The sequence below is a fragment of the Mustelus asterias genome, chromosome 6 (genome assembly GCF_964213995.1).
Source record: "Mustelus asterias chromosome 6, sMusAst1.hap1.1, whole genome shotgun sequence".
Classification (NCBI taxonomy): Eukaryota; Metazoa; Chordata; class Chondrichthyes; order Carcharhiniformes; family Triakidae; genus Mustelus; species Mustelus asterias.
This window is the reverse complement of record NC_135806.1, coordinates 97,373,333-97,390,879: the sequence shown is the minus strand read 5'-3', so window position 1 is coordinate 97,390,879 and position 17,547 is coordinate 97,373,333.

Below are 17,547 nucleotides of genomic sequence, written 5' to 3'. Positions count from 1 at the left end.
GGGATGTGCCATAACAGCATCCACCACAGGTATATTAATCCCACAGTGTAAACACCCTAGCCCAACAACAACATTATAACAACCCCACAGTGTCAACACCCTAACCCAACAGCAACATTGGAATAACCCCACAGTGGTAACCAACGATGGTTCACCACATTCACCCCTCCTTTGAAAACAAAGGCCGGCGGGGTGCGAAAACAGACTACATATATACAAAAAATCTACAAGTCCAGACGGTCTGGAGGACCGCACCGTCGCTGTGACCTCCTCAACACCGGTTGTGACACCGGAGCAGGTGCTTGCGGTGGCATTCTCTCCAAAACAACGTCCGGCTGTCCCCTCGAGGACTCACGGGCCGGTTGACCCTGGTGACGCGGTGGTGCAGGGGATCCCGGTACCTTCTGTGGTGGCGCCGATCTCCGAGTCTCAGGCAAGCTGTACATGGGAGTATAACTGTTATGCACTGGTCCCGGTGCTGACCGCGCCACGTCCGGGGAAGAAATAAGCGATAGGGGATTTGTGACAGGGGGTATGGGAGCGACAGGAGTTGCTACGTCCCCTGCGGGCGCCAGGTCTCGGATCGAGACTGTGTCCTCTCGCCCGTCAGGATATGCCACATAGGCATACTGAGGGTTGGCGTGGAGGAGGTGGACCGGTTCGACCAAGGGGTCGGACTTGCGGGCCCTTACATGTCGCCGCAGAAGGACGGGTCCTGGGTACGTCAACCAGGCTGGTAAAGATATCCCCGAGGACGACTTCCGAGGGAATGAGAACATCCTCTCGTGGGGAGTAGCATTGGTTGCCGTACACAGGAGGGAGCGAATGGAGTGAAGCGCATTTGGGAGGACCTCCTGCCAATGGGAGACTGGAAGGCCTTTGGACTTCAGCGCCAGTAGGACAGCCTTCCAGACTGTAGCATTCTCTCTCTCCATCTGTCCGTTGCCCCTAGGGTTGTAACTCGTGGTTCTACTAGAGGCAATCCCGTATGAGAGCAGGAATTGCCTCAAGTCGTTACTCATGAACGATGAGCCCCTGTCGCTATGTATATAGCTGGGGTACCCGAACAGGGTAAAAAGATCACGGAATGCCTTGATCACCGTGGCAGTCGACATGTCCGCGCAAGGGACAACAAACGGGAACCGGGAGTACTCATCTATGATGTTAAGAAAGTACACGTTCCGGTCTGTTGAGGGAAGGGGGCCCTTAAAATCCACACTCAGCCTCTCGAAGGGGCGAGTGCTACCGTGCAAAGGGACCTGGGGGTCCTTGTGCATGAGACGCAAAAGCCCAGTCTGCAGGTACAACAGGTGATCAAGAAGGCAAATGGGATGTTGGCCTATATTGCGAGGGGGATAGAATATAAAAGCAGGGATGTCTTGATGCACCTGTACAGGGCATTGGTGAGGCCGCAGCTGGAATACTGTGTGCAGTATTGGTCCCCTTATATGAGGAAGGATATATTGGCATTGGAGGGAGTGCAGAGAAGGTTCACCAGGTTGATACCGGAGATGAGGGGTTTGGATTATGAGGAGAGGCTGAGGAGATTGGGTTTGTACTCGTTGGAGTTTAGAAGGATGAGGGGGGATCTTATGGAGACTTATAAGATAATGCGGGGGCTGGATAGGGTGGAGGCGGAGAGATTCTTTCCACTTAGTAAGGAAGTTAAAACTAGAGGACACAGCCTCAAAATAAAGGGGGGTCGGTTTAAGACAGAGTTGAGGAGGAACTTCTTCTCCCAGAGGGTGGTGAATCTCTGGAATTCTCTGCCCACTGAGGTGGTGGAGGCTACCTCGCTGAATATGTTTAAAGCGCGGATGGATGGATTCCTGATCGGTAAGGGAATTAAGGGTTATGGGGATCAGGCGGGTAAGTGGTACTGATCCACGTCAGATCAGCCATGATCTTATTGAATGGCGGGGCAGGCTCGAGGGGCTAGATGGCCTACTCCTGCTCCTATTTCTTATGTTCTTATGAGTGGCTTTGACCAATTGTGCCCGGTCAGGTCGGTAAAAGTGCGGTTTGCATTCCGCGCAAATCCGACAGCTTCTTGTTACTGACCTGACATCCTCCACCGAGTAGGGCAGGTTGCGGGCTTTGATGAAGTGGTAGAGCCGAGTGACCCCTGGATGGCACAGATCATTATGGAGGGCGTTCAAGCGGTTCTCCTGCATGGTAGCGCATGTTCCGCGCGAGAGGGCATCCGAGGGCTCATTGAGTTTCCCTGGACGATACATAATATCATAATTATAGGTGGAGAGCTCAATTCTCCACCGCAAGATCTTGTCATTCTTGATCTTGCCCCTCTGCGTCTTATTGAACATAAACGCCACGGATCGCTGATCCGTGATCAGGGTGAACCGCTTCCCCGCCAGGTAATGGCGCCAGTGTCTGACGGCCTCCACAATGGCCTGGGCCTCCTTCTCCACCGCTGAATGCCGAATTTCGGGACCTTGAATGGTGCGGGAAAAAAACGCGACGGGCCTGCCTGCCTGGTTTAGTGTGGCGGCCAGGGCGAAATCAGATGCATCACTTTCCACCTGAAAAGGGATGGATTCATCCACCGCGTGCATCGTGACTTTCGCAATGTCGCTTTTCAAAGCCTTGAAGGCCAATTGGGCCTCTGGCGTGAGCGGAAAAGTTGTGGACTTGATGAGCGGACGGGCTTTGTCCACGTAGTTGGGGACCCACTGCGCATAATAAGAGAAGAAGCCGAGGCATCTCCTCAGTGCTTTTGCGCTAGCGGGCAAGGGAAGTTCAGTAAGGGGGCGCATACGGTCTGGATCAGGGCCAATGACCCCGTTTTCCACCACGTATCCCAGGATAGCTAACCTGCGCGTACGGAATACACACTTCTCCCTGTTATAGGTCAGATTCAGGCGAGACGCAGTGCGCAAAAAGTTCTGGAGGTTTGTGTCATGGTCCTGCTGATCATGGCCGCAGATGGTGACATTATCCAGGTACGGGAAGGTAGCCCGCAACCCGTTCTGGTCCACCATTCGGTCCATAGCACGCTGGAAGACCGAGACCCCATTGGTGACACCAAATGGAACCCTAAGAAACTGATACAGACGACCATCCGCCTCAAAAGCCATGTATTGTCGGTCCTCTGGGCGGATGGGGAGTTGGTGGTAGGCGGACTTAAGGTCTATGGTGGAGAACACCCGGTACTGCGCAATCTGTTTGACCATATCAGATATGCGCGGGAGAGGATACGCATCCAGCTGCGTATAACGATTAATGGTCTGACTGTAGTCGATGACCATCCGGGGTTTGTTCCCGCTTTTAACCACCACGACCTGTGCTCTCCACGGACTAACGCTGGACTGTATGATCCCTTCTTTGAGGAGCCGCTGAACCTCAGATCTGATGAAGATCCGGTCTTCAGCACTGTAACGCCTACTTTTAGTAGCGATGGGCTTGCAGCCTGGTACCAGATTCTTAAATAAAGAGGGTGTGGTGATCTTTAGTGTGGAAAGATTGCATGCGGGGCGCTTTGGACGATTTGGAGGCTGCGGCTGATTCCCTACTGCCAGCGAAGGGAGTGGCCCACCGTAGGATCACACTCTTCATGTGGACCATAAAGTTTAGTCCGAGGAGAATTGGCGCGCAAAGATGCGGCAACACAAGGAGCCTGTATCGCTCGTAAATTGTGCCCTGCACCTCCAGAGTTACCACACAACGTCCTTGGATCGGTACAGACCGGGACCGTGATGCCATAGAAATTGTCTGTTTGGCAGGTAGAACCCGGAGTCCACACCTCTTTGCAGTGTCAGGGTGAATAAAACTCTCGGTGCTCCCACTGTCAAACAGACAATACACAGTACGACCATTTACCTTAATGTTCATCATTGAACAGTCAAGCCTGTGATGCATAGCCTGGTCCATGGTGATCGACGCCACCATTGGCCCTTGGATGTCACTGCAGGCAGCCGAGGTTGATGCTGAGGACCCCTGCTGGTCGCTCCTGGTCGTCGTCGACCAAGATGGCCGCCCCCAAGAATCGCACATGGGTGAGGGCGCCAAGCGTAGCGACTCCTGGTGGTCATCCTCCTCCTCCGCCAGCCACAATGGCGTCGTCCTGGGCTCGCACGTGGTCGGACCTCGTGGGTACTGTGACGCCGATGGAGATTGTCTCCGTTCTGGAGGGTCACAGGCTGCACTGCCGTTCTTGGGCTTCGATCTGCAGACTTTCGCGTAGTGCCCCTTTTTACCGCACTGACTGCAGATCACCGTTTTAGCTGGACACTGTTGCCGTGGATGCTTGGCTCCTCCGCAAAAATAGCACCGCGGGCCGCCTGGGGCTGCCGCCGTCGTCAGGTCGATATGGGAGCGCGAGCCCGTGGGGCGAGGAGGGATTTGTGACTGCTCCTGCCACGTTGTCTCCACGTGGTCTTCTGGATACAGGGCCAAGCTTTTCGACGCCGCCTCCAGCATCTCAGCCATCTCCATCGCTTGGGTCAGGTTGAGATTCCCTTTCTCCAACAGCTTGAGCCGGATGTACGAAGACCCTACCCCTGCCACAAACGCATCTCGGGCGAGGTCGTACATGTACTGCTCAGCCGACACAGCTTTGCAGTCGCAGCCCCTGGCAAGCTGCAAGAGCTCATTGGCGTAGTCCTCCATGGTTTCGCCCGACTGCCGACGTCGTGTAGCGAGGAGGTAACGAGCGTGGATCTCATTGGGTGGTCTCGTGTATCGCTTTTTCAAGAGCTCGAGGGCCCTCGGGTAAGTGGTGGCCGCACGAATCGCGAGGTAGACAGTGTCGCTTACCCTCGCATGGAGGACCTGGAGTCTGTCGTTATCCGTAGTAACTGCTGCAGAGGCTGCCAGGTAGTCCTCGAAACACTTCAGCCAGTGGTCGAAGGTGTTAGAGGCGCCGACCGCACGTGGATCCAGCGTCAGACGCTCTGGTTTCAGCATTTGCTCCATACTCTCTTTACTGTCGAGAGTTTCGTGTTTGTCAATAAAATTGATGCGCGACAATCAAGCACGAAGTACAAGGCTTCAGCGATTGAAGGCTTTTATTGACAAACAATGGAACTATTTAAACACGAGTACACCATTCCAGACTGGAGGGGTCCCGCCTGAGCAGAGGGTCTTATACCTCTCCCAGGAGGCGGGGCCCGACCGGGATGTGCCATAACAGCATCCACCACAGGTATATTAATCCCACAGTGTAAACACCCTAGCCCAACAACAACATTATAACAACCCCACAGTGTCAACACCCTAACCCAACAGCAACATTGGAATAACCCCACAGTGGTAACCAACGATGGTTCACCACACTGGGTGAGCAGGATTTTCCACCAATTAAATATTTGGAAGATGAAACCAATGGGTGGAATTCTCTCATCCGGAACTAAATCCCGTGACTGAGGAGGGAATGTGGCCAGTGGCAAAACACACCAGATCTTCCAGCTTCAACCTCATTACTTATACAACTGGATACCTTGCGCCTATTCTGTGACAGCGCAATCTGCCGTAGTATCCAGGTGCATTATTAAAAGGCATCCAATACCACTGACTCACTGCTGAAGAAAGAAGATGAACCCCCTGAAAATGAACATAGATCTCTGGGAGCACTTTTGAGGCTGAAATATGAGAAATCCTGAGAAAGAAGATGGATCTGCAGGAATATTCTGAGGCTGGAGGATGGACCCCCTCTCGGACACCGAATCTGGAAGATCCACCTGTAGATGTTCCCTCCACCGAGTGCTGTGCGGTTCCGAGCTCCAGGGTTACAGGCGGCCTCCTTCCTGAACTCTGGAGGCAGCCCCAGGCACGGTTCAGGTAAGTCCTGACATCTGCACGCCACATTGTTCCAGATGTGTTTTGCATTGGACTATTATCCCACTGGCATGGCGGACAGTCAGGTGTGGGTGGAAGAATCCAGTTGAGCCTTCATCTGCATCAAGGGCGGCATGGTAGCACAGTGGTTAGCACTGCTGCTTCACAGCTCCAGGGTCCTGGGTTCGATTTCCGGCTCGGGTCACTGTCTGTGTGGAGTTTGCACATTCTCCTCGTATCTGCGTGGGTTTTCTCCGGGTGCTCCGGTTTCCTCCTACAGTCCAAAGATGTGCGGGTTAGGTTGATGGGCCAGGTTAAAAATTTCCCCTGAGAGTCCTGAGATGTGTAGGTTAGAGGGATTAGTGGGTAAATATGTGGGGGTAGGGCCTGGGTGGGATTGTGGTCGGTGCAGACTCGATGGGCCGAATGGCCTCCTTCTGCACTGTAGGGTTTCTATGATTTCTATGATCTCTTCAATGGGATGCAAATCAGTTTCATGCCGGCCATCAGCGGATATTCCGATCTGCTATGTCCGGCACTGACGGAAGACCCCATGGGAAATTCACATCGATAGAATACCAATTTTTGGGCTTCACAATGAAGAGCTGCCGATTTCCACTCCAAATGGTCATCGAGCCCAGGGAAGGCTCATTGCTGCCTATTTTTTCTCTAAGTATACTCAAGGCTGAGCTGAACAGATTATTGATTGAGGGAGTGGAGGATTATGGGGACAGGCAGGAAAGTGAAGTTAAGGCCACAATCACGTCATCCATGATCTAATTGAATAGCAGAGCAGGTTCATTGGGCTGCATGTCCAATTCCTGCTTCATCTTCTTAATCTTAAGCCTCATCTTGGAAGCCTCTTTTTCAGCTAGGTGTGCCTGTTCTGATGAATTTGGTAAGTATAGACAATAAACTACTGAGCTCGGCCACTTTTAGTCATCTGAATATTGTTCTATTCCTATTCTAACATTCCTTAGTATTTTACAGGAGTTAAATCTTCCGGTCTCCGGATTGTCGGTGACCGGGCATCTGCCTAAAAATGCATGTCAGGACCCTGTGGAAGTCCTGATGCACAGACCTTTGTGGCAATTGTCGGGAAGTTTTAAACTTCTAATAAGCAATTCCCCTGCACCCAGGACCCTCTGCGAATGTCTCTGATCGGGAGCCAGAGGGACAGATCCATGGTACTTACCTGAATAGATACCCAAGAAATACCCAGTCTAACATCTGGATAACTACAAAACTGACCCTGACCACCCGATTAACACTCCCCAAACTGAACCAGCTAACCCCCACGACCCAACTACTCACTTATCCCTTATCCACCTCACCCACTTATCTATTCCCTCCCACTTCACCCACCTCAGCCACTACCTCACCGTACTTACCTACACACTCAACCCACCTACCCACCTCACCCACTTACCCACCTCACTCATTCGCTCATTCATACCCCTTAACTGACATTGAAACTAGACCTTTAAACCTACAACTGTTGGTGCTATAAAAGGGATGCATCTTCTGTGCTGATCCACTTTGCTGCTCTCTGCATGGATTCCTGTGCTGAGCTAGTCCTTCAAGATGCTGTACTGTAAGTCTGACCCTTTTAAACCGAACCAGTTAAGAGCAGTTATCTGACAGTTCAGCATCAGATGCAGCGCTTCCAATGCTGATCAGAAGACTTGGGACCTTGGCTTGGATTCTCCAATCTCCTTCGCCCCACCACGGCTGCCAGCGAGAACGGAGAATTTGGTGCTCCGCCAAATCTCCATTCATTGCAGCAGGACTGGAGAATCCCAGCAATGGATGAGGTCGGAGAATTCTAGCCCTTATCTCATTCAGATATGTAATTTTCAGCATCTCTCTACATTTTTTAAAACTTGATTTAAAATTACAAGCAAATTGATTTTGTTTAGATACACTATCATTCTCTCGTTATGCAAACAGTGAAAAATGTTGCCATCTGCTTCAACCACAACTTCAGTTTTTTAGAAGGGCAAAGAGCAGGAGGTTATTAAAATCTATTCTTGTTTTGGATTTGCCCAGGATTGCTATTGGGTACATGAATTGTTGGGTGAAGTTTTATGTTCCCCTCTCCCCACTTCACCCCCTCCCACATGGAACGAGGTAAAATCAGATGGCATGGTCGTGGTGCTGTGCCTATTACCAACCCACCTTTTGTTTTATTCATTCGTGGGACATGGGCGTCGCTGGCTGGCCAGGATTTATTGCTCCTAGTTGTTCTTGAACTGAGTGACTTGCTCGGCTGTTTCCTCGGGCAGTTGAGAGTCAACCACATTGCTGTGGCTCTGGAATCACATATAGGCAGATTTCATTCCCTAAAGAACCAGTTGGGTTTTTCTGACAATCGACAATGGTTTCATGCTCATCAGTAGATTCTTAATTTCAGATTTTTTTTCATTGAATTGAAATTCCAGCATCTGCCACCACGGGATTCGAATCCAGGTCCCCAGAACATTAGCCGAGTTTCTGGATTAATAGCCTAACGAAAATACCATTAGGCCATTGCCTCCCCTGTATTTTAGCATCAATGGACTGGACTGTCTCCCCCCCTCCCCCGTCCCCAACACACTCGATACCCCACAAGGAATTCCCCCCCACCTCTCTGACTAATCACCCGACCCACGGTATTTCTCACCTCCCAACCATGCATGGGCATCGCTGGCTGGCCATCCGACCCCCCCGAACCCCACCTGCATGGGACTCACCTCCACACCACTGCCCCACTCCAACCCCCCCCCCCCGCCCGACTCTACACCCCACCCCCCACCACCAACCCACAGGCCCCAAGCAGCTCTGGCCATCGAAGGTGTCAGCTGAGTTTTCAAGAGCAGGCAAGTACGTATTAAAGTCTTGTAATTCAAAGAATAAAGAACAAAGAACAGTACAGCGCAGGAAACAGGCCCTTCGGCCCTCCAAGCCTGTGCCGCTCCTTGGTCCAACTAGACCAATCGTTTGTATCCCTCCATTCCCAGGCTGCTCATGTGACTATCCAGGTAAGTCTTAAACGATGTCAGCGTGCCTGCCTCCACCACCCTACTTGGCAGCGCATTTCAGGCCCCCACCACCCTCTGTGTAAAAAACATCCCTCTAATATCTGAGTTATACTTCGCCCCTCTCACCTTGAGCCCATGACCCCTCGTGAACGCCCCTTCTGATCTGGGAAAAAGCTTCCCACCATTCACCCTATCTATCCCCTTCATAACCTTGTACACCTCTATTAGATCTCCCCTCATTCTCCGTCTTTCCAGGGAGAACAACCCCAGTTTACCCAATCTCTCCTCATAGCTAAGACCCTCCATACCAGGCAATATCCTGGTAAACCTTCTCTGCACTCTCTCTAACGCCTCCACATCCTTCTGGTAGTGCGGCGACCAGAACTGGACGCAGTACTCCAAATGTGGCCTAACCAGCGTTCTACACAGCTGCATCATCAGACTCCAGCTTTTATACTCTATACCCCGTCCTATAAAGGCAAGCATACCATATGCCTTCTTCACCACCTTCTCCACCTGTGTTGCCACCTTCAAGGATTTGTGGACTTGCACACCTAGGTCCCTCTGTGTTTCTATACTCCTGATGACTCTGCCATTTATTGTATAACTCCTCCCTACATTATTTCTTCCAAAATGCATCACTTCGCATTTATCCGGATTAAACTCCATCTGCCACCTCTCCGCCCAATTTTCCAGCCTATCTATATCCTGCTGTATTGCCCGACAATGCTCTTCGCTATCCGCAAGTCCAGCCATCTTCGTGTCATCCGCAAACTTGCTGATTACACCAGTTACACCTTCTTCCAAATCATTTATATATATATATATATATATATTCCATCGAGCCAATGCGAGTGAAAAGCTATGCCCAATGACTTATTATCACTTTGGGCCTCAAATGTTTGTACATGTTTGTATATATCAGCAGCCACTTGTAAGCTGGATGAAAACATGCTGCTGGCAAGAGTTTGCCACTCTGAAAAATTAAAAGAAGTGAAGTTAAAGTGTCCACACTGTTACAACAAAAAGATGCACCTACTATTTGATGCAGGTTGTACGTAGTGTTAACATTTTAATACAGGATCAATATCCAAACTCTGGCACCCTCAGGACCGAGACTTGATTTTCCTGGATATTGGATGATAAAATTAGGGAGCCTTTCCTCGGCCAAATTCAATGCATACATGAGATAAATTGTAAAAAAGAAAAAATAATGTTTGAAAAAGAATAATTATTTTTGTACTTACAGCTTTTGAACTGACTGACCTTTATCTAATTTCTGTAGGGATTCCATTTTCTTGGCTATACACAATGAATGATGCTTTCTTTTTGCAGTCACCCATGGGGGTATCTTCTATCCAATTTGGCAAGAATGTGAGGGCCAGAAACACAGAAAATTACAAACACCAGAGGCTTGAATGCTCTCGCTACAACAACAGCACCAACGGTGCATGGGCAGAGGTCAGGCAGTTCAGGTTGGGCCGGGTTGGATGCGGTTGAGAGAACTAGATCAGCGCGTCACTATAAAAGGTGGTGAAAACGAATAACTAGTCCGGCAGCGACAAAGAACTAGCGCTTAGCCAAGTTGTTCTGGCATTTGGACAATAGGTCTGAATTTCATTTTACTGAATATTAAATGGAATATTTTCAATAATGTCCAGTTTTCAGTCAGTTCTGATTTTCGGACAGCCTGATTTTCGATGTCCAACCTGCAGTGTGGTCACATGCCAGGAGTAACTCATCCTTGAAATTGCAACTGTTCTCCACTATTTGATATATATATTTTTTTACAAATAGTTGAATAAAGTCTCTGGCCATAAAGGTCATTTGTACGTCAATCAAATGCTCTTGAAAAGGCTGTTCTCCTTTGATAGCTTGTCTTTGATTTCATAAACTTAGAAAATCTGACAATACTAATGAAGACTGAAGTATGTGAACTTGTTAACGGTTTATTTCCACTGACTTTGAACTTTTATGGTCTTGATGTCACTTACAAGGTTGAGTGATGTTTTAAAAAGGAAATCCCATCAGACTCCTGTCTCAAAGGAAGACCTCTGACAATGTGCAATTAGGTTCGTCCCCTTACAAAACAAACAGGTCTCCAAAGCCTTCAGTTGCTTAAGCTGTATATGTCTGTGTGAGTGGAAAGAAAACATAAAGTTTTATTCCACACTAATTGGCATTTTTATAATTGGAGGTTCATCAAGAGGTTATTTATTATACTGGGTGATTTGAAAGAAAATCTAGCACTAGACTTCAAGGTGTCATAGAATAAGGAATACAGGTAGTCTATAATGTTAATAGCTAAACTGTTGTCATGGTGAAAGTATCAGCAAAGTCCTGCATTAAAGGTAGACATTGCAGATACTGGCCATAAGCTTCTCACCTTCCTTTGATATGGAGTTGCTACCAGAGGACTGGAGAATTTTAAATGTTATATCCTCGTTCAGAAAAGGATGCAAGGATAAAAGTCCAAAGATGTGCGGGTTAGGTTGATTGGCCAGGTTAAAAAAAAAATTGCTCCTTAGAGTCCTGTGATGCGAAGGTTGGTGGGTTTAGCGGGTGGATGTGTGGGGGTGGGGCCTGGGTGGGATTGTGGTCGGTGCAGACTCGGTGGGCCGAGTGGCCTCCTTCTGCACTGTAGGGTTTCTATGATTTCTATGATAAACCCAACAAGTGCAGGGCAGTCAGTTTAACATCAATGGTGGGAAAGCTTTTAGAAATGATAATCTGGGAGAAAATCAAGTTCACTTAGATAAGTGTGGATTAATTAGGGAAAACTGGTTTTGTTCAAGTGAAGTCTGAGAATCATAGAATCATACAATGCAGAAGAGGCCCTTCGGCCAATCGAGTATGCACCGACACATTGGAAACGCCTGAACTCCCACCCGATCCCAACTGCCAGCACTTGGCCCATAGCTCTGAATGATATGTTGTGCCAAGTGCTCAGCCAGATACTTTTAAAAGGATGTGAGGCAACCCACCTCTACCACCCTCCCAGGCAGCGTGTTCCAGACCATCACCACCCTCTGGGTAAAAAGGTTTTTGCTCAAATCCCCCTAAACCTCCTGCCCCTCACCTTGAACCCATGTCCCCTCGTCACAGACCCTTCAACTAAGGGGAACATCTGCTCCTTATCCATTCTGTCCATGTCTCTGATAATCTTGTACATCTCATCTTGTTTAACTCATTTGACTAGTTTTTTAAAAAATGTAACATGGGGGTTGATGAAGGAAATTTGGTTGATGTGGTGTATTTGGATGTCCAAACGGTGGTTGAAAAAGTGGCACGTGCTGAACTTGGCAGAATTGTCCCAGAATGGGACAATGATGCGAAATTAGCCGAGGGAAAAGGAACAGAGTAGTTGTTTTTCAGGAGGAGGCTTTGCAGTAGAGTCAAATAAGAAAGGTTAATTTAAAGTTGGTGGCAGAAAAATTAGAAATACATTTAAAAGTACTCCTTAAAAAGACAGAAATTGGTGAAATGGCACAACACCCACTCATTGAAGAATAAAAAAGTACCCTGCTAGCACTCAGGTTCAGCTAGTTAGAATTCAGTTGCAAATGAAACAACTGGAATTAGAAAAATAAGAAAAAGATGAAGAAAGAGAAGTGAAAAAAGTGAATCCCAAAGGGAAAGAGAAAAAAAAGAGACGCAAAAATTTAAATTAGAATTCCAGATAGAAAACAAAGCAAGAAAACGTGACCTCAATGTAGAAAAATTTAGATTATGCAAGCAGAGAGTAACAGGGAAATTTGACAATGATTGTACTTCTATGGTTTTGATTTGGTAAAGAGTATTCACTTAGTGCCTAAATTCATTGAAGAAGGAGTTGAAATGTATTTCGTGTCATTTGAGAAAATTGCAAAGTAAAGTTCTCAATGCAAACTGTATTCAGGGGGAAAACATTAGAAGTATTCTCATCTCTTACTGATTTACAGTCTAGTGATTACAATAGACTAAAGAATGCTGTTGCCAATGCATTTGTAAGAAGTCTCACAACACTAGGTTAAAGTCCAACAGGTTTATTTGGAATCACGAGCTTTCGGAGCACTGCTCCTTCCTCAGGTAAATGAGCGCTCAGAAAGCTTGTGATTCCAAATAAACCTGTTGGACTTTAACCTGGTGTTGTGAGACTTCTTACTGTGCCCACCCCAGTCCAACGCTGCATCTCCACATCACTGCATTTGTGTTAGTGCCAGAAGCTTACAGGCAAAAGTTTAGAATCTGAGGAAGACACAAAGTCTGACTTGTGGAATTTGCTCATTAAAAGGAAATGATTTTTGATTGTTGGTATAAGACAAAGAAGATTGAGCCAGAGTTTGAAAACCTTGTAGAGATAATGTTAATTATAGAATTTTAAAGCTTATCCCTTTGGGAATAAAGACCATAAGACCATAAAGTTTCTAAGATATGTTATCATGGCTGATGATCACAATGTGTCTTACCAACATGTGAGTAGCCATAGACCATGGTTTGCAGACCCTTGCAGAAACTGCAGAGCTAAGAGATTTGAGATTGAACAGACCACTGGTTGCATCGTGAAAAATAGCAGAAATTAAAAAGCATATCCCTCAGAGTAGTAGAAGAGACAGTACAGAGGATAAGTATAAGAACATAAGAACATAAGAAATAGGAGCAGGAGTAGGCCATCTAGCCCCTCGAGCCTGCCCCGCCATTCAATAAGATCATGGCTGATCTGACGTGGATCAGTACCACTTACCCACCTGATCCCCATAACCCTTAATTCCCTTACCGCTCAGGAATCCGTCCATCCGCGCTTTAAACATATTCAGCGAGGTAGCCTCCACCACCTCAGTGGGCAGAGAATTCCAGAGATTCACCACCCTCTGGGAGAAGAAGTTCCTCCTCAACTCTGTCTTAAACTGACCCCCCTTTATTTTGAGGCTGTGTCCTCTAGTTTTAACTTCCTTACTAAGTGGAAAGAATCTCTCCGCCTCCACCCTATCCAGCCCCCGCATTATCTTATAAGTCTCCATAAGATCCCCCCTCATCCTTCTAAACTCCAACGAGTACAAACCCAATCTCCTCAGCCTCTCCTCATAATCCAAACCCCTCATGATACAAGGGGATGAACAATTTTTTCATTAAGAAAAATCATCTGAAAGCAGATTGTTGTAAATTAAAAACCCAAATGTGGCATTGTGGGCATACATAGCATGATTGCAAAAAATGTTGCACTGGTAGGTGTCACTTGTGACAAACTTGAGGGAAAAAAACTTCAGAATGGTTGCAGAAGAGATTTATGAGAAAGATTCCAGAGATGGAGTACTTTAGCTAAGTGACTGGAGAAGTTGGCATTGTTAAACTTAGAGAAGAGAAGGTTTAGAGGAAATTTGATGGAAGTGTTCATAATCATTAGGGGTCTAAAGGTAAAGTGTCCCCATTGGTGGTAGCATTGATAACCATAGGACTACAATATAAGCTGATTGGTAAAAATCACAACATGAAGTAAAACATATTAGGTATTCAGTGGTTAGACCCTGGGATGCATTGCATGACAATGTGATGGAGGCAGGTACAATTGGGTTTTCAAGTGGGAATTGGACAAGCATCTAGAAAGAATGATTTGCAGAGCTACAGGGAAGAGGGGAAGACAGTGGATTAGCTGAGTTCTTACAAAGACCTGCCATGGACCTAAGAAGCCAAATGGCCTTCTGTGCTGCAGCCATTCCATGAATCTAATTGGCAGAATGAGTTCTCATTGTTTTTCTGATTGTTTCTGAACTGATTTTCTTATAAACCTATTCAAAAACTGCATTTTAGCGACATTATAAAACTATCATTCCTGTAAAAATAGGCTGCATTGATTAATTGGGGGTGGCACGATGGCACAGTGGTTAGCACTGCTGCCTCAGCGCCAAGGATCCAGGTTCGATTTCCAGCTTGGGTCACTGTCTGTGAGGAGTCTGCACGCTCTCCCCATGTCTGCGTGGGTTTCCTTCGGGTGCTCTGGTTTCCTCCCACAGTCCGAAAGACATGCAGGTTAGGTGCATTGGCCATACTAAATTCTCCCTCAGTGTACCCGAACAAGCGCCGGGGTGTGGCAACCAGGGGATTTTCCCAATAACATCGTTGCAGTGTTAACATAAGCCTACTTGTGACACTAATAAATAAAACGCATTATGTTTCCAAAAGAAACTTCTGCCTTCCAATTTGTAAGTATTTCCAGCAAAGGCCAACACAACAGTTTATAGTTCTGGTTGGGCTGAATCATTGGAGCATTTTTTATTCACATTCAACTGAACAAAGCTGCCTAAGGCAGGATTTGCTTATCCATTTTATTGTCCTTTATCTTCCGAAGATGTGAACAAAAAAAATTTTCCTGGCAAGTCTACTTTCCACAGATGTTCACCGTCTCTCCCCTATCCCCACAATATTAAATCCACTGCAAAGTCATTTTCTATTCACACCAGTCTAAACCAGTGTTCCTAACAGTCCAGGAGAGTTGGTGCTTCTTGTGCGGAGTCAACTGATTTTCCGTGTTGAATTAACTGAGTTCAGTTATTGAGAGGTGAAAATATTACATCTTGTCTCAATCCTGTTGGGCTAAAGGTGATAAAGAAATCATCCAGTGCATGTTTTAATTTGCCTGTGCGATGTGGGGACAGTGGCAAGGACAGCATTTATTGCCAATCCCATGTGGTACAGGTATACCCACCAAGCTGTTATGGAAGGATTTCCAAATACATAGGATGAAATAAATGGAGGGAAAAATGATTAGATAAAGAGAAATACAAGAGATGGAGAAAAAGAATAATCTAACACTCTAACAATAAATAAAGGCCGTAGGAATGACACTCTACATTTACAAAATTCAGTGCCACTGAAGTTGTTTTGCAGTAATTAAGACCCATCACATCATCAAAAGGACAATTAAGCTGAAATGGACAAACCCTAGCAATTTGTGGCAAGTTTAGATATTAGCACAGGAACCTGATGCAGTGAACAAAGAACAAAGAACAATACAGCACAGGAACAGGCCCTTCGGCCCTCCAAGCCTGCGCCGCTCCCTGGTCCAAACTAGACCATTCTTTTGTATCCCTCCATTCCCACTCTGTTCATATGGCTGTCTAGCTAAGTCTTAAACGTTCCCAGTGTGTCCGCCTCCACCACCTTGCCTGGCAGCGCATTCCAGGCCCCCACCACCCTCTGTGTAAAATATGTCCGTCTGATATCTGTGTTAAACCTCCCCCCCTTCACCTTGAACCTATGACCCCTCGTGAACGTCACCACCGACCTGGGGAAAAGCTTCCCACCGTTCACCCTATCTATGCCTTTCATAATTTTATACACCTCTATTAAGTCTCCCCTCATCCTCCGTCTTTCCAGGGAGAACAACCCCAGTTTACCCAATCTCTCCTCATAACTAAGCCCCTCCATACCAGGTAACATCCTGGTAAACCTCCTCTGTACTCTCTCCAAAGCCTCCACGTCCTTCAGGCAGTGTGGCGACCAGAACTGGACGCAGTATTCCAGATGCGGCCGAACCAAAGTTCTATACATCTGCAACATCAGACCCCAACTTTTATACTCTATGCCCCATCCTATAAAGGCAAGCATGCCATATGCCTTCTTCACCGCCTTCTCCACCTGTGACGTCACTTTCAAGGATCTATGGACTTGCACACCCAGGTCCCTCTGCGTATCTACACCCTTTATGGTTCTGCCATTTATCATATAGCTCCTCCCTACATTATTTCTACCAAAATGCATCACTTCGCATTTATCAGGATTGAACTCCATCTGCCATTTCCTTGCCCAAATTTCCAGCCTATCTATATCCTTATGTAGCTTCTGACAATGCTCCTCACTATCTGCAAGTCCTGCCAATTTTGTGTCGTCCACAAACTTACTGATCACCCCAGTTACACCTTCTTCCAGATCATTTATATAAATCACAAACAGCAGAGGTCCCAATACAGAGCCCTGCGGAACACCACTAGTCACAGGCCTCCAGCCGGAAAAAGACCCTTCCACTACCACCCTCTGTCTTCTGCGACCAAGCCAGTTCTCCACCCATCTAGCCACCTCCCCCTTTATCCCATGAGATCCAACCTTTTTCACCAGCCTACCATGAGGGACTTTGTCAAACGCTTTACTAAAGTCCATATAGACGACATCCACGGCCCTTCCCTCGTCAACCATTTTGGTCACTTCTTCAAAAAACTCCACCAGGTTAGTGAGGCATGACCTCCCTCTCACAAAACCATGCTGACTAGCGTTAATGAGTTTATTCCTTTCTAAATGCGCATACATCCTATCTCTAAGAATCTTGCTATTTAAATAATAGGCTTGATGGCAAGACATTGGCCCATAACATAGTGGTTCCACAATTTTGAATTTGGGGATAATCCAATGATGCGCTGAGGAATCCCTCTCAGAAGTTCCCACTTAAGGGTTTACCTGGCAATTGCTCAGAAGTGCTAACTTCACCTGGACAATTGCACTGGGCTGGGAATCATTCGACAGAAGTGATTTAAATTGTTAACTTTGGACAATTCTGCCAGTTTTACCTGATAATTACTCTGAACGAGTTAGAAGGGAAAAAGCATTTCTAACTCTGCCAAAAAGATTGACCCAGCCTTGCAGGAGACACCCCACACACACGACCCCCAGCGGACCTACCAAACCACCCCCATGCAACCCCCCCCTTCCGGTCCGCTCCGACCCTTACTCCTCTTCTCTCCAACCACCCCCACCACTCCGACCC